General features: G+C 39.6%; 1 protein-coding gene and 1 long non-coding RNA gene across 2 annotated transcripts in view; one reads left to right on the plus strand and one right to left on the minus strand.

Annotated features, from left to right (window-relative positions):
- LOC124273932 overlaps positions 1–24350 on the plus strand; it is a 108695-nt gene that overhangs the window by 18138 nt on the left and 66207 nt on the right. The window lies entirely within an intron of this gene.
- LOC124273937 lies at positions 17930–19853 on the minus strand. Its single transcript, XR_006897778.1, has 3 exons — positions 19471–19853; positions 18498–18643; positions 17930–18106 (listed from the first exon to the last, which is right to left on the minus strand). It is a non-coding gene; the product is annotated as an uncharacterized LOC124273937 (long non-coding RNA).

The raw sequence follows: 24350 nt of genomic DNA on the forward strand, positions 1-24350 counted from the left end.
ATGGAAGGTTTAGCCTGGTGAGCCACGCAGATTGGAATGTCAGTTACTGAAATTGAAAATATTCACCCAAACGCAACCGTCAACGTTAAAGTGGGGTCGAAAGTTGGTCATCTCGCCTCAAAGTTGTGTTTTGGCGCTACACTCCAGCGGATCGCAATTTTTCCAATCTAAGATATACTACCCGTCAAAAGCTTAAACTCACTAGTGAAAATTAAGTAAAAATAATTTTACAAAACCCTGCAAGATATCATTACACAGCCAACTTACATGAATTCGATATGGGTCATGTTTCCACAAAACAAGGTCATTTCCGTAATTCTGCAACAATGCTACACTACCATTTGAAGTGAGCTTTTTTGGTTAAAGTAAACAAAAAGGCATTTTGTTTATTCGTTGTGTAAACTTATGACAGCGATTTTTCGACCTTCACATTTTGTTTTAAGTACCTATGATCATTTCTAATCCTAATCAGTAAATAACGGGAATTTCAATACTTATCTCGTGAAGTTAGCATGCCTTTATTAATTTACTAAATTTTCACTAGTGAGTCTAAACTTTGATGGATAGTATATGTGCAAACAAACCGCTTTCTATTGTAGGTTACAGTTGACTTACCTTGATATTTTCCTAAAAAACATCACGACAGTACTCCACCCATACCAACACAATAAGTAATCGCGATGACGCACGTCACGTTTTGCACTCTCATCAAGTCTTTGTATGAATTATTTCAATGACATCAAATTTCTCCCTCACAACTTTGGGGTGTGGAAAGACTCTGGAGTGTGGAAATATCTCACATCTTCACGCGACTTGCACTTTCTTTAAATTTTCAATAAATACACCAATCATCACTTTCAATTTATTTTGAAAAAAAATGTCATGAAACGGAGGGATTTAAACCTTTCGTCATGTATATAAAACCCACGAAAACACTTATCTTAGCATAGCAGCATGAATACTTTAAGGATTACAAGTGGTGGATTGTCGTTCCTGCTTCACGTCACAATTTTTTTGTGCACGTGCATAGTTCTGTGTGAAAATGACATCTTTTCTGATTTTCCCAACAACTAGCGGCTTTGATTACTTACTTGTGGACTCTAACTTAACAATTTCATTTTTGTGATCAGATTAAATCTCGCCTGAAAAACATTTTCATCTATCTTTTAGATGAATTAAAATTGTACGAAAACAGTAATTTTCAGTATTGCGGCCTTCTTTTTTTTAAGAGAATTTCAAACACAATTTGTTTTAGACCGGCAAACTCAGCTTGTGGAAATTACCTTGGGAAATGTTAGTATTGTAATTTCAAAATCTGCAAACTCAAAGTGAACCCAGCACTGATACTAGCCCACAATACTTTGTTTGAAAACAACTCTAATGCACTCTACCCTTTCATCAAGTTTGAAGTCAGAGTCAACAGTATCCCTTTATCACAATTAACACATACCATTGACAATGTCTCAAATCCTATTGCTAATCGATATATTGTAAGATTTGTAGACAGTAGCAGTTTGAATGGGAAATTTGATGGGAATCCATTCAACTTTCAATCAAGCATGATTAAAACGGTCAACCTCTATGTGAATGGAGCGTTCCTGGGAGAGCTAAACCTGCAGACGATGCAGACACGTATCTGAACATGTTTGATAGTGAGGAACTTTGGAGACAAAACAAGGGAAACTTCATTTCAAGAAAAAACTTCATGCATGGCAGCGCTCTCTTTGTTTTCGAACTGGATAAAGTAGGAACTGAATGTCTCAATCTGGTGAAATCGGGAAATGTGAGACTTGAAATTGAATTCAAATCTGCTCTCACCAAAACTTTGAGTTGTGTCATCATGAGTGAAAGAATCTCTATCATAGAAATTGATAAGGCAAGGAATGTGTATATCAAGTAATCATCAACATGAAAGCCTCAGAATTCCAATGTGCCATACAGTGTGATTCAGTCTTACAGAGACATGTCTTGGGAGTGTGTGCTAAAGATAATTTACCCACACTGACACCTTCACTGTTGAAGAAAGGAGTGGGTGTCATTGTGAATACAGACAGCAGACAAAAGAGTGGTCGCCACTGGGTGGCTATGTACTAGTATTTCAAAGGAAATAGAGAAGAACTGTTTGATAGTTTAGCAGAACCAGTTGATGTTGTATTTGATAGTTATCTAAAGTCTTATGTTAGATCTTACTTGTTCAATGGTGAACGGTTACAATCTGTAGATTCAAATGTATGTGGTTTCTATTGTTTGTATTATCTCTTATGTAAATGTAAAACCAATTGGAGTTTTCATCACTTTCTTCATCAATTTGATGTAAGGGACTTTATAAGGAATGACACTTTTGTATCTCAATATATTTGTCACTACTTCAAATACTGTACACCTTCTTGTTTCAGTTGTCAATGCTATTGATGTATGTGAAAAAAAAATAAAAAATAAAAAGTAGTTTAGATCAAATGATGTTTTGTTGTGTATAAGAAAAATATACAAATGCAAATATCATTTGCAAAAATGTCCTGCATAGTAAGAAAGTAGAATAATACTAAACTGAAGTATCTAATGACTGGCATGCTGACGGATAAGACGTCCTTTTTTCAACATGAGGAGAGCTTCTGAGGATATATTTGGCCCTACACCCATGTTCAAAAAGTTTGGCAAGAGGAAGTCAACAAAAACACGTCAGAGAAAAACAATGGGATCGCTGAATAGACAGGTTACATCTAACAAGAAAAACAGAGGGACAACTGTGAAGGGCAAAAAGAAGACTGCACTGAAAATACAACCTGTGTTGAATACCATTATGAAACGGACTAAAGCTGCCTTGAAACGTAACATGGCTCAAAGGTATAAAAATGCTTCAGACCCTCTAATCACACACTTGTGTTACATCACTATGGAGCTTACTACCACCTGTCCAGACTGTGACAAGAGATTTACGCAAAAAGTTAATTTACAAAGACATCAGAAGCATCCTCCTCTTCCTCAGGATAAACAACTTCTTTCTCCTCCTCAGGATAAACATCTTTCTCCGCCTCAGGATAAACAACTTCTTCCTCTCCTCCTCAGTAGGAGCACAAGCAGCACGAACGATTCAAATTTCTGATTCCCTCCAATGGCATCATCGTCGGACCCAGTGGATGTGGAAAGTCAGTGTTTGTCTTCAACCTATTAAGACTTGGCTTCATTCAACCTCTACCTGACTGTATAGTCTGGTGTTATACCGTGTGGCAACCTCTTTATGACAGCATTCTTCAAACTTTATCTCAAGTACGTTTTGTGAAAGGAATACCTTACAATATCGAAGATGAAAACTACTTTGATGCCCACAACCAGAACATGATGGTGTTGGATGATTTTCTGTCTGAAGCAAAGAACGATAAGAGGATTTCCCGTCTGTTTACTCAAACCTCCCACCACAAAAATGTTATTATCTTTTTGCTATTGCAAAACCTCTTCCCAAGAGGTAAGGAATCTCGTGACATTGCTCTAAATTCACATTATGTAACACTTTTCAATTCACCAGTGGACAGATAGCAGGTTAAGTTATTTGCCAGTAGGATATTTCCTGATGACATTAGTAGATTTGTGACTCTGTTGAAACACCTTATGGACACCTCACAGTGGATCTCAAACCTAGTACAAGTGAAAAGAATAGACTCCATGTCAATCTCTTCAAAACCAACCTCAATACATCTGATCAACAAGGTGGTTTGCAACCAGAACAGGTAAAAGAGGTCGCTCCAGTATTAGACGTTCAGACAGCTTCCGACTTTTGTGCTGATCACACTTCCAAAGAAAGATCTCATAGCTTTGACAACGACGTTGAAACAGCATCCATCTCGAGTGACGAAACAGGACCTTACACCATGGCCACTGCGTGTACCGAATGCGGCGTATTGATAGACAATATGCATGATCTACAGCGACATATCAAAACATGGTGTCCAGCAAACACCAGTTTGAAATCCAAGAGGAAACGTCTCAGATATGATAGTGATGACAACAGTGAAGGCGAGGAACAACTTCCTGTACAGAAAGGAGGAGGTTCTGCCGGAAAACAATGTCATGGGAAGCCTTTAAGCACTGACATGGAGGAGTGGCAAAATGTGGGTTTACAACGCATCTGGAATCGTGTGTACAACATCAACCATGACGTGATGAAACTCAAAAGGAAAAAAGTACAGACAACAGGGTCGAACAGAAGATTGGATTGACAGAAAAATGAAACAGACATGGGGAAATGAATTGGCCAATAGCCTTAACAATGTCATAGAGTTCACTCAATACTTTAAACAGGCACCTCTATTTCAACCCAACCTAGACAGCCTGAGTGATATGGACCCTGGCACTGATAAATCTATCATCAAAAACAAGATAACCTGTTTCATGAAAACTATCATGAAAGACATTCTGACTCGTATAGATATGCCCGAAGTAGAAAGTGACAGTGAATCTGTCATGGCTGCAGATGGCGATAATGATGATGAGGAGGGTCAGCAAGAATAAAATCCTTGTCTTGCGTTACAACCCTTCAGTCGAGATTTTATCATCCCATAATTATGACACAGAAGAATCAGTCACCAAACCGACATAAAGGAAGGAAGAGATGTGGACTTATCCACATATTAAAAACACAACCTGCCAAGAAGACAAAACAGTTTTCTCGAAATGTAACCAACAGCTCCCTATCAAAGAAACAGTTGGTCCTATACATCAGGAGAGCAGCCAAGTTGGGACCCCCAGGACACAAACATCTTTCTGTGGCATAAATGCCGCTAAACGATAGTCTTCTCTGTTCTATATCTGCTGTATCTGAGTTGTTTCATGTTTCATGTCAAGACTAAAACACAATACAAGCTTTAAAATCATTGAACCGTCAAGATTGCGTATTGTTCTTGTGAAAAATCCCTTGAACCCCACACTTGTGAAGATTGATACCTTATGTTGTTAATAAAAGGTCTGTTACAATTTTTGTTATTTGACCTGGATACCATTCTTAAGGGAAACAAAGAACTTACTCCCTGTGTAAACCAGAAAATAGTTGAATCCGTCGAAGATTATATAACCAAGACCCAACGCTTTAAATTTTCTCAGGAAAATAAGTAAATTTACTCAACAACCTTCTCATGATTGATTTATATTTCTACAATGGCTTGTGAGACACATTTTAAAAATATTTTATTTATGCAATGGTCAGTATCGATGACGTCAAATCTTCCATTTTCATGTTGTATTATATGTTGCATGGGAGCGGTGTTAATATAAGCAGTAATGCTTGTTCACCAATCCCAATTCATCTTCATGAATAAAAATCTGTTTAAATCAATTTAATTTCACATGGATTATTTATGTAGTATTGTGGGAGCAGGCTGTTTCTCAGATCACAGTAAAATGAACATTCAATAAAGAATTGGTACTCTGATTCAATGGTAAGTACAATACACAGAGAGGCAGAATCGCTCATGTTGTTTTATATTTACTTTTGGCCCTTATTCCAACATTTAAGGATGGTCTGAACAACGAAACTTACTCAAAGCAAAACGAATCGTTGCGTTGCCGTCAATCGTTGCGTTGCCCTCCTAAGGGGTCGAGTGATGGTGTCACCATGCACTTATTTCCACCGAACCCCGTAGTTCGTGCTAAATGGGTTTTGTTTGTGAGTGCGAAGCGAGCGTTGTGGAAGCTTGGAACGATATCTTAAATGTGTGCAGATCGCTTCGCAGAAGTAAAAGAATCAAAACTACTTACTAGTTGTAGTACAATATATATATGATTGATGACCAAAACGATTTTCCATAACACAACTTGAAGCATAACGATTTCTTTCTTGGAAGCGAGGTTGTCGTGGAAGTGACAATAATATTGTAAGTAGTGTTATATGGTTTAAACATATTTATTTCCAAAAGAGGATTGGTAAATACAGCAGTATGGTGCTTATCTGAATACCGCTCCAGAAGACAGATATATTATAGATATAATAATCGTGCGGAGAAAAACATGATATTAACAAACGATAAACAATAGCTTTCTGGAAATGTAACAATCATAAACTGTAATATAGCCGCTTTTAACGTTAGAACCTTTAGTGTCGGAAAATACTTAATAGTAAGTGCAATTTCGTTTTTATATTACAACACAAATCTGCCTGACAGTACAATGAAAGAATGGATAGATTCTAATAATTCAAGATTACCTTTAGTAGATCCATTAGAGTGGCCGTATAGTATTGATTTGTTGTCGTATCCTTTAGCATAGAAGTGCATTTTATGTCTTATGTCAGTGTAATTAACGCACGAAAAGAAATAGTGAATTGGATCTTCGTAACAGTAGCCACAAGAGCAAGAGGGATTTGAAGATATAAATCGTTGATATTTATGTGCGTTTAAATCGCTGCAACCGAGCCTGAGGCGTGAATGGATAATCTGACAGAATCTTGTTCCAAAGCTTAAATTGAAGTAATTTTGACTATTATTATTATTTGACCCATTAATCTGTTTCTTACAACTAGACAAACAATTCCACAATCTTACTGTATCTGGGATAAATGACTTAGCATAACTTGCACTTTTACTATCGATAGTTTGGAGCTTCAAACGGTTTCGGAAAATGCAGCTTGTTGTGTCAGATACCTTAGGAGGGACGAGATCGCTCAGATATTTTGGAGTTAAATTATTAACCATCTTATAGAAAACGTTAGTTTTTGGATGTATCTTCGAGTACATAGTGGTTGGAAATTTGTCTCATCATAAATTTTGTTGTGACTCGTGCCGCAAACAGCACCGCAAATAGTTCTAAGTACATCAAGATTAAGTTTTTCCAGTGTTAGTGCTTGCTGTTTGGTACAATTGTCCCAGATGTGACAGCAATAGTCGAAAATAGGTAAGATAACTTGTTTGTACATTGTTTGTAAAGTTCTACGTGAGAGACGATATTTAAAACCTCTAAGACAGTTTACCATGGGTGCAACCTTTTTTGCGATACAGTTAACATGGTCAGTCCAGGAACAATCGTGCTGTAAAGTAAGTCCCAAATGTTTATGGCTATTAACGTCATTAAAATTACCATCCTTCATTGTAAAGTTTCGTTTTGGGCTGGGTTGAACTTTACGAGAGAATTGTATAGAATCTGTTTTATTAGGATTAAATGTAACTTGCCATTTGTCAGCCCAATCAGAAATTTTACGTAGATCATTATTAAGAGACCGAGCAGTTTCATCAGGATCATTTATTATAGCATAAAGTGATGTGTCATCTGCGAAGAGACGGATATTGCTGTTTATTCCTTCAATGATGTCGTTGATATAAACTATAAACAATAATGGTCCTAAGACAGAGCCTTGGGGAACCCCGGCTAAGATTGATCTTTGATCAGACGCGTAACCATTAATAACAACTCGCTGAACTCTATTGTCTAGATAACTCTCAAACCATTTCAACAAGTTACCCCCGATACCATAACGTCTTAGCTTATGTATAATACCTTTATGCCAGACCTTGTATAGTGTTATATTGACACCCACCTCGCTTCCACGAGAGACATTGTTATGTTATAAGCTATGTCTCGCGAAATCCTATTGGACATCAATCAAATACATATTTTACTACCAGTAGAAAGTAGTTTTGATTTTGTAACTCGGTGAAAACAAACCTAAATACATGTAGCATTTATTCTCAGTGAGTGAGTGAGTGAGTTAAAATTTAACGTCACATCGGCAATATTTCAGCCATATCGTGACGAGAACAATTAATTTTATGCATTGTAAGCAATGGTAAACTATAAAAACCTGTCAACGAAGGACAGTAAAATAACTAGATTATCACAGATTCGAATTTAAAACTAGCAATCAAATCTAAAACAGTCTAACTATAGATGACAATACAAGGTAAAAACAGGCTATATATTGCCAACAACTGAAGGTAGATCACCATAGTAGGGACCATGGGGACTTACAGTACATTTGCTTCCTGCATGGACCCTAGCTGGATTTACACCATCCCCTCAGCTATTAGCAATGTTAGATAATCTAGCCATTACTTAAACGAACATATATTCTACGATTAAAATAGTAGTAGGTTTAAATTTACTATGAATGTTTTGGGACTTACGTACCCTCTCAGGAGGACAATAATTGTACGCTACTTCAACCCCCTTCGAGGGCCATTTATTCTCAGACTGGCGGATGCTCGCGACAGGACGCTGCCATTTTTAATAATCGTAACATCACGGGCTAAAGTCTGTTAAAGAATTAATGAGATTATGGTTTGTTTTTATCAAGTTAGAAAATCAAAACTACTTTCTACTCGTAGTTATGTATTTGAATCATGGCCAACAGGATTTGGCATGACACAACTTGTAACATAACGATTTCTTCCTCGGAAGCGAGTGACAATACTGCGCAATAAATTTCTTACTACATTCACGTGGTTAACGTCCACTCACCAGTATGTAGATACTAGTCAACGTGCGTCTTTATATTTGGTCTTATAATCCTAATTAGTTTATTATCATACTTGTATGCATTTTGAAACTAAATAAAAATCAGGCGATCTGCCTATACTTATAACTTGAATATCAGACATTTTATAGTTTGCCAAAGTAAATCATAATTCGCAACACACGCTCTAGTGTATGTTATCTGTCTCATTACTTCACGACGAAAACAATGATTCTGTGGAATGCTACGACAAATGAATAAAAACAAAATGCAATTATTAAAATTAAAACAGATTAGAGTTATAAGAACAATGTCAGGCTATTACTTTGTTCGAGGAATGTATCCATCAATATCCACAAAAACGAGTGATATGCCATTCACCTGCAGCTGTTCCAAATGATGTGTCTTTTTACAGTCTAATACATGTTTACGAAAAGTGATATATCGTTTCAGGTATTTCACATTGGTATATAGTCTCATTGGGCATCCAAGATAGCACACCTGGGAACTAATTGCATAATGTCCGCCATTCTTTACAAAAAAAGTAATTTAGTTAGCCAATAATGAGCAATCAATCACTGTCTTGGCGGTTAATCCTTTGAAAGAAGGACGTTGTTTTACGCAGACACAGACACGACAGAGTGTATTCAGTATAGAAAATCTACATACATAAACACTACCTTTTGACAAATCCGCTGTGTAAGATACAAGTAATTAATCAATCAGTTATCGGTTAATTCTTTGATCGATGTTTATAATGTTGAGTATTTACTTCAGACACAAGAAATGCAAAATGGGAACCTTTGTTATGTAAGTGGTGTTACCACTAATTATACCTGTTTTAAATTCATTAACTGACAATCAAGTGAATGATGACAAATAACATGTGTAGGTTTATACCACCTACTAACACGGGTTACAACAAGGGAGTATTAATTGCTGTATTGCATGCAATTTTAATTGCATGTGAAAACCTATGGGCCGAGTCTTCTAGCAATGGCAAAGTGGGGTTGTTTAGTTTACGGATTCAAATAGATCAAATGTCATTTTTTAATATTATACGTCATACTTGTACATGACGTGAATAAATATCGAGGTAAAAAACCCCACATCTGATGGGCATCCACCCTTCCTCATGTCGCACTGTTTAGGTTGAAGAAATTAACCGTAACCGAGATGAGCGAGGCTGATCATAGTTTTCACTATCACTAGCGGCTGGCTCGAACAAATAAGGCCCAGCGACACCAGGCAACTACGACAGAATCGTCTATGAAAACAAGTTGTAACTCGGAAGGGGAGCAGGACAAAAGCCACCTTGACAAATGCCACTCAGTTATTTTACCGTTACAGAGAGGACAATTACCACCCATATTGATTTTAATGTTGATTTTGTTGTAAAATCATGTAGACTTTGATCAATAATTTGGTTTCTTAAAAAATATATTCACTTTGATAAAAAAGTTGATTTTCATGTAAAATTTTGATTTCATAGTAATGTTGACTTTTAAAAAATGTTATTGTGTTGGTGGTTTTTATTTTTATTTGGGTGGCATTTGTCCCAGGTGGCATATGTGCGGGGGGCTTTTGTCTAGGTGGCATTTGTACCAGGCCCACTCGGAGGCTAGGCAAAGCAGGTGACAAAATTAAATGACAGCAGATTGTGAGAACATATAGCTTTCATTTTTCACAACAATTGTCACGATTTCTGTTCCTGCTGAGCTGTACGCTCGTTCGATATTGCGATAATGCACCGAGGAGATCATCAAAGGAGTGGATTGCTTAAAGGTCACATGCAACCAAAAAATCAAACACAGTTATCACTTATTTATGACATATTATATACATTCTGATTATGAAAAAACATATAAACAAAATTAAAAGCGTACAATAGCAAATCAAAAGTGCAATATTTTGTACTTGGGGTTACTTCCCTAGAAACGAAGCAGCCGGGATACCGAACCCAGTCAGAGCGGGTGGGTGTGCACTCAAGTGTAACGGCTGGTTCATTTGCCGATGACCTCACGGCTCATTGTGTGTGTATAGACAGACAGACAAGACAGACAAAATAGTTTATTTATGTGTTACGTTTATTTATGTGTCAAAAAATGGCAACGGTAAAAAGACATAGAAAAATACAAACACCAGGCCAGATGGCCAATGAGGCACACTAGACAATATGTGCATAAAATGTATAAAATATAAGATTAAAACATTAAGGAGTATCACACATATGAAAGACTTAAGGAAAAAGAAAGAAATTTATAGGGATGATAGCTTATGCCGAGGATTGTAGCTTGTTCAGTGTTTGATAACTGAGCAAAATTTGGGTATAAGATACTAGTTTTTTCTAAACAAATCATACCGAAGATCAGAATAATCCATCTCGTAAACTTCCGAAAAATTGCCTATGTGGAAAATTCCAAAGTCAGCGTCAAAATCCACGGAGTTGTTGTTGTTATGATCCGCCATCATTGTGGTCAAACGGAAGTAGTTTTCTCAATAAGATTTGTTAATGCGCGGTGAAGCGGCCTTACAATCAGATGAGCGTCAATCCACAATTGATGCCGTCTGATTTTTCTGAACAACCAATCAGAATCAAGTATTTTCTTGATTCATGGTGGAATTGGGTATAAGATACTAGTTTTTCTAAACAAATCATACCGAAGATCAGAATAATAAGGACAGCTAACTAAGAAATGGACTTTGTCTTCGACAGCCTGACTACTACAGTGGCGACAAAGCCTGTCTGCAAGTGGCGTCGCAGGACGAGAAAATCTACCACGTTCTATTTCTAATGGAAGTGTACCACAGTTTACCTAGAGCGCTACGGTGCCATCTGGGCAGTATAGCAGTAATGTATGGTTCTGGTGTAACAGTGTACTTAAACTGTCTATATGTGCGTAGCTTATTACCGTTGGGATTACCCTGGTCATTCCACAATTCCCGTAGCAACTCCTGATGATCTAACAACTGTATATGTTGAAATGACAAAGTCAATTCACTACTAGACATGTGTAGCAAGTCTTGCACTGGGAGTTGCAACGATTGTAATAAAGATGACACTGTGTTATCCCATGATTTGGCTAAACGCCGTGACCAGCTGCTAATAACAGAAGGCAATCTATCAGATGCCATAACTTAACCCAAAAGCGTAATACTTCTGTTCTTTGTTTTGACAAAGTACTAGTCCATCCCATATCACCCCTTACTGCCAAATTAGGGGTTTTGCTATTTACACCAATGAAAAATCGACAAGCACGGTTCTGTACTGCACTTATACAATTAAAATCCTTAGTTCCCCAAAGTGCTGCACCGTATATATAGAGATGTTAGGTTTTGTAAATACGGTGTCGTACCGGGAAGGCTAAAATTTATTTTTTCAGATGTCCCGGGAAGGCTAAAATGTAGATTTCGGATTTCCCGGGAGAGATAATTAGGGGAGTATCGCCAAAGCTAAAGATACGGTGCCGGGAAGCATAATCTATGCCGGGAGTAAATACATTTCTTTTCAAAACATTGTTATAATAGAGTATTTATCAGAACAGAATAGAACATAGACTTTATTAAGACTTGAACCAGTCTTCTATTCGATTAAGATTTAAAGATAAACAATGGACACATATTATTTCTTCCCTAGGTACATTATGGTATCTTCCAACTTCAATATGCAGCAGGCATCTTTATCTTCTTCGCTTGTTTAGACCTGTATTTAAGTGGCGTTTTTATTATGTACATTATGGTATCTTCCAACTTCAATATGTAGCAGGCATCTTTATCTTTTTCGCTTGTTTAGACCTGTATTTCAGTGGCGTTTTTATTTCAGATGTATTTAATTCGAAAAACATTGCTATAATATTTAAGTTGCAAACTGACACCGAACTATCATACACATATTCGTGATGTCAGTAGCGCAAGTTAGAGTTAACTTAATACTGAAGGGCCTTGTGAACAACATCATCGGGGACATCGCCTACACAGACCACGTGTCTGAACTTCTCAAATTGTCTTAAGCTCGACGTAGATTGACAGAAATGTGATTTACTATGGATAATGACAATGTAATGTCGAATTCAAGAAAATGTATACTGAAAATGAAAACGTATAGCTGTATTAATATTTTTGTATGTGCCCAAAGTAAAGAGCGTCCACGTTAATCCTGTTTTCTTTGTAATTTGTCAGAGCCTCCGAGTGAGGCGCCCCGTGTTCATTTAACCATAACATTGCATTGCAAGTACCGCGAAGGCTACGCTCATTGAACCGAGAAGCGTCACGATTTTAGCCTTCCCGGCAATGAACCGTAAATACATGCTCATTTTCTTGTGTATAACAATTTTCAATCAACAGACATCATAACATGTCATGTGTACAAGTATCACACCTGCCTGTCTGTGTAATTACATAATGTGACAGAGACCGAACTCGGGCCATAAATCAATGCATTTTGTATATGGTGTATAGCCTGATAGGTGTTAAGTTCAAATTGCATATGGTCAGTGATCGAAGTTGTGTATTGAATATTGTCATTAGCAGACAGGCAGGCAGACACATAGGTGTCAATAAAACAGACACTGAGTTTTGTCTGTGACAACGACATATCTGTGTCACAGTTAGATATTCTGTGAACGCTAAATAATGACATTGCTTTTAAGTATCGAACTGAGAAAGTGACTCGGTAAGAAGAACGTGTGGTGAAATAGACAACTGAAATTATATAAACAGTTAAATCGGTAATCTACTGGTATAACATATAAAAATCTCGCGCCTGTGAAATATCAACAAAACATTAAAAAAAAATAGCTCACACCAAAGCCTTCACCGAGTATTCACTGGACAACCCGCTGCGCGAACTTGTTTCACTGCGCATGTGCTATGAGCGCAGCCCAGCTGTTGAAACCACTTTTCCCCCCAAGCGCTGGGGGAAAATTAGTGAATCGTTTGAACTCCGATTTCGCGCGTTTTTTTGTCATCGCGTTATTTTTCAACTTTATAAGTTGAATTTGCATTTTTGATGATTTGTTTCGGTAAGTCCATACCAAGAGGTATCAGAATCTTCAAAGTTGTGTTTTACGTTGGTTGCATGTGACCTTTAACATAACGTTAGGAATACTTCTTACCTTTTATTTAAAATATTCGTTATTTTTGTTAAAATCTATTTGAGATTTGATTTTCCTTGACTTCGTTGTGTACTGGTCCGTGGTTGTGGTCTCCAGGCATTTTAGACATTATGTCGTTCAATGTTGAGACTGTTGCTCTGCAGTCTTTCTGACTGCATCTCCATGAGATCCATTCTCTCCTTTTCCTCTTGTTCAGAATGAACATATACCGGTAACCATTTACACATAGATATCTTCAACCACGAAATGTAGGAAGAAACTTCTAGTCTAACTGTGCATTTACCATAACTGAATTTGTGGAAATAATGGTGAAAACTGTCATTTCCAAAATTCTTATAGCAAGTTTCTACAAGAAAATGAATAACTCACAACTTATGAATTGAGTGAACTAATTTATAAATCAAAGTGACTGTGTGAACTCACTAACATGGATTCAATCTCATACTGGTAGTCTGGTATACATGCCCACACCTCCACCGAATCTGTCTCTTTCTTGCACACAATTGGCAGAGAACCGTTCGTTATGGCGACGATAGACGCGAGCCCGCCCGTCCGTTCGTCTCAGCATGAATCTTGACTCGTCACTGAAAAGGACAGTTCTCCACTGAGCGTGACGCCAAGCCCGATGTTGTTGACGCCATTGTAGCGGGGCTGCAACATGACGTGGCTGCAAAATGTGATGTCGAAGCGGTCGCATTGCTCGTAACCCTGCTTGCCTTAGACGGTTCCTGACAGTTTGGCTGGAGACCCTGCGCAGTCATGCGATCTGGTTCGCAGTAGAGCTGGCTGTCTTGAATCGATCCCGAAGGTGAAGTAACCGGATATACCGATCCTGGGCTGGCGTTGTGACCCTGGGTCGACCTGACCTTGGTCTGTCTCGGGTACTTCCGGTCATGTTGTAGCGGGACCAAAGCCGGTTGGTTGTGGCCCTGCAGACACCCATTTGCCTTGCAACATCGGTTTGACAAGCTCCCATCTGCAGACGCCCAAAGGCATTGTTTCTTTGCTCCTCCGTCAATTTGGCATCTTTAGGAAGTCTCGGACACGGTTATGAAGAATGACAATGCTGATGTCACGTTTGCCTTTTATAGCCCATGTCCTGACGTGACAGCACGCATGACTAGAAATTTCCATGTTGCACGTGCAAGTGTTTTTTTCTCAAATTATTGCGTTATTCAAGTAACGCCAGTCTTCCGATTACGTTTTGGCGTTTTATTCCGTTTTCTCGTTTCAACATTTTTGTTAAACATTGAGTTGTTCTGAGATAGTGCTCACGGGGTCATGTTATTTTTATCTTTATATTTCCTTACTTGTCCCATGTGTAACAGAACTTTTTGGGGAGAGTATATAAAGTACGTACATTCATTGGGCGATGAAGCCCCAAACAAACAGAAAAATTCCCCATTTGGTTAAACATAAAAAGGTCAATGACATCAAACAGGAACTGATTTCAACACATAGTGTGATACGGGGCGTGTTGTCCATGATGTTTGGAAACAGAATATGACATATTCACATACTTTAACATAGAATTACGACTGTCGTAGCGCTACGATCGTTTTGTGGAACGAGGCCCTGCTTTTATTTTAACTAGGCCCTAAATATGGCGTCGAAAAGGACTTAAAGATCGTTACGTGTATGGTCAATGGGGAAGTGTGAACACATAATCAAAACATGGCGAATGGAAATTAGACACAACTTCATACAGAATCTAGTCTTGAACAAACAATCAGGGTATCATTGCGTTATTTCGACATAGTTCTCAACCAGTTCTGTCCCAAGTAGGCTTTTCCCCTCTCACATCCGTGTGCATACATACGAAAAACTGCCGTTTTTTGCTTCGTCCGCCTTGTAAGCTCGTCAACAAGTACATCCCATTTGCTTTTGAATAAGTATGGAATCCGAGAAGGGACATTGTCGCTATGTCGCATTCTCGCCCTCTCAAAAACAAGTAAAGTGAGGCAAAATAAACCAAAACGTGACACGCGACATCGCGACAACGCGACATTTCGCCCATTTGTCGCATTGTCGCGATGTCGCCAGTCGCGTGTCGCGTTTTGAATAATATTTTTCTATTCCTCCAAAGGGCGACACGCGACATAGCGACAATTTTCAAGGTCAAAATATGTCGCGTTGTCGCGCGTCGCCCTAGCTAAGCTGTGTAAAAAGAAACCTAAAAAATCACTAAAACGCGACACGCGACAATGCGACATATTCACTATGTCGCATTGTCGCGTTGTCGCCCTTTTCGATTACCGGTGCGCATGCGTAGAAAGTAAATGAGACTACACATGCGCAGGAAATGTTATACTCTATTTCACACTTCAGTGGTCTTTTGTTACCTCCAATGGTTTTTACAATGAAGTAGTACGCGTAATGATAATGGGGGCTGCTTTTCTTGAACTTAATGCAAATCTGTCTTTGTTGCTTTGAAAATTATTGTATATATTGTAAATGTATTTGGCCAATCACGTGTGTTTTAGCAGCCAAATTATTAGCGCTACTATTCATTGTAATGAGGGCACACGGTGGCCCTGTCATTCAAGGCGGGGCAATTTGCTGTGGAGAGTTGTGTCTCTTAGTCACACCAGAAAACTATGATCATAGGTTCTAATCCCAGCACCATACACACTCATCACTTTGGACATTTCACCCATATCAAGCTCACAGGTTGTGAAAAACTCAAATATTGTTAAAATTCAGACCACATCGGCAGAAACATCAAGTGATGTCCACGAATGGGTCACTATGTTCCACAGTGTGGCTCCTCAGAGAGATTCTTGGTACAGTCCTGTCCGACGCTGTTGAACTTGTTCAGCCAGCAGTGGATGGATACCAGGTAGAATGAGATGGTAATATCACTTAACCATCGAGCACCTCAAATACAGTTTTGGTCGACTTTGAACGTGATATATCTTCTTGGGAAACGCCATACAAATGGAATGTTATGATTATGATTTTAAAAGCGGTCAAATCGCTTGGCAGAGTTGCGTACCCTTGGCGTGCCAGAAATCAATCCTCGCTCGCTCGCTCCTCCCTCCCTCCCTCTCTCCCTCCATTCCCCGCTCCACCCACTCACTCGCTCCTCTCCACCCCACTCCACTCATCTCCGCTCCACTCTTCTCTACTCCACACCACTTCGCTCCGCTCCACTCAATCACTCACTCATTCCACCCCACTCCACTCCACTCCACTCACTCACTCCACTCCGCTGACCGCTCCACTCACTCACTCAGTCTCTCATTCCGCTCCCCTCCCCTGCTCCACTCCTCACTCACTCCACTCCACTCCACTCACTCACTCACTCCGCTCCACTCCACTTCGCTCCCAACTCACTCATTCCACTCCGCTCACCTCTCTCACTCACATCACTCCCTCTCCCCGCTCCACTCACTCACTCATTCCACTCCACTCCACCTCTCACTCACTCACTCCTCCTCTCCCCGATCCACTCACTCAGTCACTCCTCATTCCTCCTCCGCTCTCCTCACTCCTCCCCTCCCGCTCCACTCCACTCAGTCACTCCACTCATCCCTCTCCGCCCCCTCACTCCGCGACTCCACCCACGCTCCTCTCCTCACTCATTCCTCTCCACCCACTCCCCCACTCCCCTCCACGCTCCTCTCACTCACTCATTCCTCTCCACCCACTCACTCTCTCGACTCATCTCCTCTCCACCCGCTCCCTCGCTCCCTCCCTCCACTCCGCCCGCTCCCTCACTCACTCCACTCAACTCCAAACATCGAAAAGTAATCATGCTTGTGATAGTTTATAAAGTCCGCCGTAACTAATAAAAACGCGACAATGCGACAACGCGACATTTTGATGAAATGTCGCGTTGTCGCATTGTTGCGCGTCGCGTTTTAGTCAATACGTTATAATACATACTATACTCAATATTTTAACAAAGCGCGACGCGCGACAATGCGACAACGCGACATTTCATCAAAATGTCGCATTGTCGCGTGTCGCGTTTTAGTAATTTTATAGGCTGTTTTTACACATCTTACATAGGGCGACGTGCGACAACGCGACATATTTTGACCTTGAAAATTGTCGCTATGTCGCGTGTCGCCCTTTGGAGGAATAAAAAATTTTTTTATTCAAAACGCGACATCACGACAATGCGACAAATGGGCGAAATGTCGCGTTGTCGCGTGTCGCGTTTTGGTTAATTTTGCTTCATTTTGTTTGTATTTGAGAGGGCGACAACGCGACAATGCGACAACGCGACAATGTCCCTTCCAGGATTCCATAAATAAGTGCCAATACGTGCAGACATCGATTGCTATATGCATGTCAGACTGCCCATTTTGAAGGGTTTAAAGTTTGATTTAACTGTTAGGTGACTTCCCAGATGAAGCGTACAAGAGGAACACACACTCCCCCCATACAGTTTAATCCGATTTATCAGCTGTTGTGGCTTGCCTCGCTGCTCATTCCGCTCTCTCATGCTCCCTCAAGAGCTTTCTTGGAGCATGTTTGTTTCAAATATTAACCTATGAAGCTTGCTATATCTGTTTCAGTAGATGTTGGACAGTTGGCCAAAGCAGCATCTCTGAAACAGAATGTTTGCTGTCAACACATGGCTTTAAAGCAATTGTAATGTTTGTATAAAAATGAGTATTTACATTTTTATGATTATTTTACTACCCAAACGTTAGACACTAGCATCAGATAACCAAAGCAGCATATTAAAACATCATCTGAATCTCAATCATACCGAGTAACAAAAACATGGTCCATAAAGAAGCAGCAACAGGTTTACTTGATAAATCTGAGTGGGCTTAGAACAAATGCAGAAATGATTGTAATGTCCTGTAATATAAAATAATAATCTGACCTTTGACTAAACCAGTTGTTTCACTTGGACATGTTTATGTGGTCGCAAGTGCTATCATATTAATAACAGTAGTGTTGTGTATTACTTTGGAAGGAAAACGTTTCACCTCTGATCAGTTTCTACAGTCTTGTTGTAGAAAAGCTTCTCGTGTTTCCAATTCCTTTTACATTGTACTGACCCATGGCCAAGGGTTAAAACTCAACAGTTGGTCTGATGCATGTCTTTGCCGCCAACCCGTTTCTGTGCTTGAAGCTGCAAAATAATATTAAGATTTATATGCTGTCACTTGGCAACATACATTAACAAATTTTATGCCAGGAGTACATGCCACCAGTATTTTCGTAACATAAAAATTAAATACAGATCAATCAACCTAAACCATTAATGAAATACAACAGGAATTTATTACCAATCAAATAAAATCAATTTGTCAAATTGTGCAACTGATTTCATCTGGTTAAATTGTATGATACTTTCCAAAGATGCGGGCGTCATTTACAGAGAAATTTTTTACTAACAAAATATACTATTTACAAGATTGAAAATTGTGTATTTCTTACAGTTGACCCAAAAATTAGAAATGGTTAGTTGCCTTTTAATGGCTTTATGACACATCTTCATTTCTTGTTTAAAAGTTGTATACGATATTTACTTGTGAGGGGGCTGACATTTGTTGTGAGGAATCATGGTCTGGGTGCTGGGAAAGGGACATATTGTTTACGCTATAAAATACATCCGTAACTGGAGTCACGGACTTGAATGTAATATTATCCCCTGAGTTCCCATACATCGCTGATAAGCAAGAGTGCCTCTGTGACCAGATCTGTGTCGACAGATTGGATACAGGGCAGAGGAAACAGGGAAAATTCCTATATTTGAAAACATGCCTACATTTTGGTCATTTAATAAATGGTAAAATTATAGTTAAGTAAATAGTCATAGGAATTCGTACTGTTGCAAACTAAGAATGAACGTTCACAAGGCACGATACAGAATTTGACTGAAATTCTTAAGTGATGATTTATCAGGTTAACTGTGCAATTTGACGTTTTTTAGAACAATAATGTGAATACACATACCTCCTCTTAGAAAACTGTAGTCTTGTCACAAGAGTAAAATGAACAGTCTTCTATATCCAGCAGTGTGGCGGAACTTCCCGCCTGCTATGTACAGAGTCCGATTTTGAATGGCATACTGTAAAACATGGAGTGGAGTCTTGGAGTGGGGTCTTGGAGTGGAGTCTCGGAATGGAGTCTCGGAATGGAGTCTTAATGTAAATATTTAGGTGACCGAGTTTGTTTTGTTTTGATCATAAGGGTAGCTATACAAGCACATTCATTTCACATCTGTAGCTGGTTGGTGTTATCAGTTTTATCAGAAGACAGGAGGCATTTTGTATACACGTATCAATTAGCCCTGTCAACTCCAGAAATGTCATTCTGTAACAGTACCATGCTGCCATCAAGAAGAAAAATGTATATGAATAGATGGAAGGATGGATGAATCGATGGATGGAGAAGCATGTAAATTATTTACAACCTGTAAACAAAATATTAATAATGGCATTATTTATTAGCTAAAAAACGACATATATAACATGTTCACATGTAAATTCAAATTTGTGTAGAGGAAGCGGTAGTAAGGAAAAAGGTACATAAATTAGGTCTATGCTAAGACATACTAATCATCAGGGAATATAATAGTTATTATTGCATGAATTATTTATTTCTTACTTAACAAAGAAATTGATTACATAAGATACATAGCACTATATTATTCAAGAACTGGATTTATTGTCAGTGATGGCAAAAGTAACTGTTCATAAGTCATAATTGTTTTGCTTTTTGTTCAGAAATAGCCATCTCTCTACAACCTTGAACTTACAAACAAAAAGCAAAAATAAATGTAGCAGAATATTTTGCAAGCTGAGTTTCATCAGCTCTCTATGGCTTCGAAAATCTTGACTTTCTGTCAGGTTATGTATCGGCAGTCTACTGGAATGTGACAAATTAGAGGAAACACATCACTGATACGATCTGCCCTCAGAATGTCAGAGAGGTAAAGGAATGCTACTGAGGATTGCCATGTAAACATTTTTACAATCCCGATTACGTTGCTGTAATTGCACAGAGTTCGAATTTGTGACGATTTATTAATAAGTTTGGAGTAAACTGACATGCTTTAACAAACATTTCTACGAGAGCTGTAAAAAAGAAAGACTAATCTCTAAGATGAGTAAGATAAGATATTTACTTTTGAAACAGGTGATTCCAGAGGTATAAACGACAACTGGGAAAAACCATTAATGGCATATTCTAGACAGTAATCAGTGTTTACAGAAGTGACAAGTGCACTTATACTCCATACTCCAGACTCCACTCCAGACTCCACTCCAAGACTCCACTCCAAGGCTCCACTCCAAGACTCCACTCCATATTTTACAGTATGCCATTTTGAATGCAGGATATCCTGCTCTGACCTGATAAGTATCTGGGAACATTCCTGAGACTGCTGACACCAAAACAAGAGATAGCAAGTTGTCCACACAGGGAAGGCTGAACTTAAACGCACAGCAGTAAATGGGAGATTATATTTGCAATAAAATGTTGCATTTATCGTAAATAGTATTGTACAAAATCAGTCATTGTAATGAAACACATGACATACTATTCCACTTGACCAAATTTTCACAAAAGTTTTCTAGAACTTATAATTTCTCATAAATATTTATGTTCAGGCGTATTTGCATAACAATTATTTTTCAAATTCATATACATTCCTGCAGTGAATAGAAACATCCTTATCAGGGAAAATTTACTTCAAAATGTTTCAATAATGATTGTAGAACATTGTGATAAGGCTTCAATCAAACTTTAGGAAAACCTCCACCAGTGTTTCAATAACGTTTCTAAAAGGTTGGTGTGTAGAAGTTTTGATTTTCTTTTTTGATAACCTTTTAATAACGTTACTCGGAACGTTTTGATAACGTTTCAAAACAAAGCATCACTTGTCGTTGACCTTTGGATGTAGTACAGCTACGTTGCAGCGACGTGGCCATGTGAATAGAAAACCGAACCAGAAAGCGACTTGTCTGCCACGTCCATACAACGTCGCACTGCGACTGCGACATGGCGACCTCAATGTGACCTGACAGCGACGTAGCAAATACGTCGCCGGCCTGCTGGGTACTTCTCTCTTGAACACGGAAGTGTCTTTACTTCTGCTGAGTCGTGTAAAGTTGAATAGCAATAACAGACGAAGAAGCGTTGGTTAACTCCCTCTACTAGTTCCGCGGAAGATACTGTGCCGTGTATGTGACGTAGTGACATAAGCTCCGCCCACTCATGAATATTCATTATTTCTGTGCAGTTAAGACCATTGTAGGTTTAAGGGCACAACACACGTCCTACCAGATCAGTTTACCCAGAAACCGGTGGGGATTGCCTACAGGGGTGCCAGAACGTTGAAAACGGCGACCGTCTTGCGTGAGAGATCAGTTCACGACCTGGAGGCACCATGCGCCTTATCTTCTTCATTGCAGGTAACATTTTTCATGTTTACATTCATATGAGCCCACGGCTACAGTAGCCGTATGTTACAATATGTGAGTTACGAATCTCTGACAAACATTCTTCTAACCCACTTGTGGAAGCGGCGGTGGCTGAGCGGGTTAGATGGCTGACTTTGTGACGATTAGGTGCCTGACTCTGGGAGTGTGGGTTCGACTCCCGGATGGGAATCAAACCAACAAAAGTACTGGAACCTATACTTCATTAAGCATAGCATGCGTATGGTTAAATCGCATTTGGCATATTTATTATCGCTAACCACGATTTGATGCATCGGACATGTGAATGATTAAGTATAAAGTATGGATCAATCAGTGTCTGCTTCGGATGCAGGATATTTACCATTGAAACCTCAGTTATTTACCATTGACAACCCCTCTCTCTAGAATAATTAGTCATAATTTAGTATGGTCGTGCAACTTATACTGTGCGATGAAATTTCAGCAATTAGTGGTGGGAAAGACTAGATGTTCAGCACTACAACCTTGTACTGCCAGAGAGTCGGGCAGAGGAAGGCGGCAAAGTCAGCTTGACATTTGGGCAGCTGATGGGCTGGGTTGGGTGGTCAGCTGATCCCTGACTGGCTTTCCTGCTGGTCGGTCTGCGCTCGTACCGGTGTTTCCCCTGTCTTGCTTTCCGATGATGATGATGATGATGATGATGATGATGATGATGGTGATGATGATGATTTGGAGATTTTAGTTCACTTTCCGACTTCATGCGTATTTCGCACACGGGTGTGCCAGGCCATCGAAAGAGGGTTGATCATGACCGACGCGGCAACCTGAAAGGGGCGTTAGGGTTGCATATTATAGCTGGTACACGACAACTGGTACACTATCAGACACAGGACCCTACATCCCCTGATATATACTCATAGCACGACAACTGGTACACTATCAGACAGAGAACCCTACATCCCCTGATATATACTCATAGCACGACAACTGGTACACTATCAGACAGAGAACCCTACATCCCCTGATATATACCTGGTACAAGACACCTGGTACACTATCAGACAGAGGACCCTATATCCCCTGATATATACTCATAGCACGACAACTGGTACACTACCAGACAGAGGACAATATATCCCCTGATATATACCTGGTATATAGACAACTGGTACACTATCAGACAGGGTACATCCCCTATCAGACAGAGGACCCCTATCATCCCCTACGTCCCCTGATATATACCTGGCACAAGACAACTGGTACACTATCAGACAGAGGACCCTATACCCCCTGATATATACCTGGTACAAGACAACTGGGGTACACTATAAGACAGAGGGCCCTATATCCCCTGATAAATACCAGGTACGAGACAGCTGGTACACTATCAGACAGAGGACCCTACATCCCCTGATATACACACAGAACACGACAACTGGTACACTATCAGACAGAGAACCCTACGTCCCCTGATATATACCTGGTACATGACAACTGGTACACTATCAGACAGAGGACCCTACATCCTCTTATATACCCACAACACGACAACTGGTTCACTATTAGACAGAGGACCCTACATCCTGATATATACCCAGAACACGACAACTGGTACACTCTCAGACACAGGACCCTACATCCCCTGATATATACCTGGTACATGACAAATGGTACACCATCAGACAGAGGACCCTACATCCCCTGATATATACCTGGTACACGCCAACTGGTACACCATCAGACAGAGGAACTTACACCCACTGATATATCTGATATATACCTGGTACATGCCAACTGGTACACTATCAGACAGAGGACCTTACATCCCCTGATATATACGTGGTACATGACAACTAGTACACTATCGGACAGAGGACCTTACATCCCCTGATATATACCTGGGACATGACAACTGGTACACTATCAGACAGAGGACCCTATACCCCCTGATATATACCTGGTACAAGACAACTGGGGTACACTATAACACAGAGGGCCCTATATCCCCTGATAAATACCTGGTACGAGACAACTGGTACACTATCAGACAGAGGACCCTACATCCCCTGATATACACACAGAACACGACAACTGGTACACTATCAGACAGAGAACCCTACGTCCCCCGATATATACCTGGTACATGACAACTGGTACACTATCAGACAGAGGACCCTATACCCCCTGATATATACCTGGTACAAGACAACTGGGGTACACTATAAGACAGAGGACCCTATACCCCCTGATATATACCTGGTACAAGACAACTGGGGTACACTATAAGACAGAGGGCCCTATATCCCCTGATAAATACCTGGTACGAGACAACTGGTACACTATCAGACAGAGGACCCTACATCCCCTGATATACACACAGAACACGACAACTGGTACACTATCAGACAGAGAACCCTACGTCCCCTGATA

This window comes from Haliotis rubra, unplaced genomic scaffold, assembly GCF_003918875.1.
Source record: "Haliotis rubra isolate DU_JTF1 unplaced genomic scaffold, ASM391887v1 Scf186, whole genome shotgun sequence".
In the NCBI taxonomy this organism is placed as follows: domain Eukaryota; kingdom Metazoa; phylum Mollusca; class Gastropoda; order Lepetellida; family Haliotidae; genus Haliotis; species Haliotis rubra.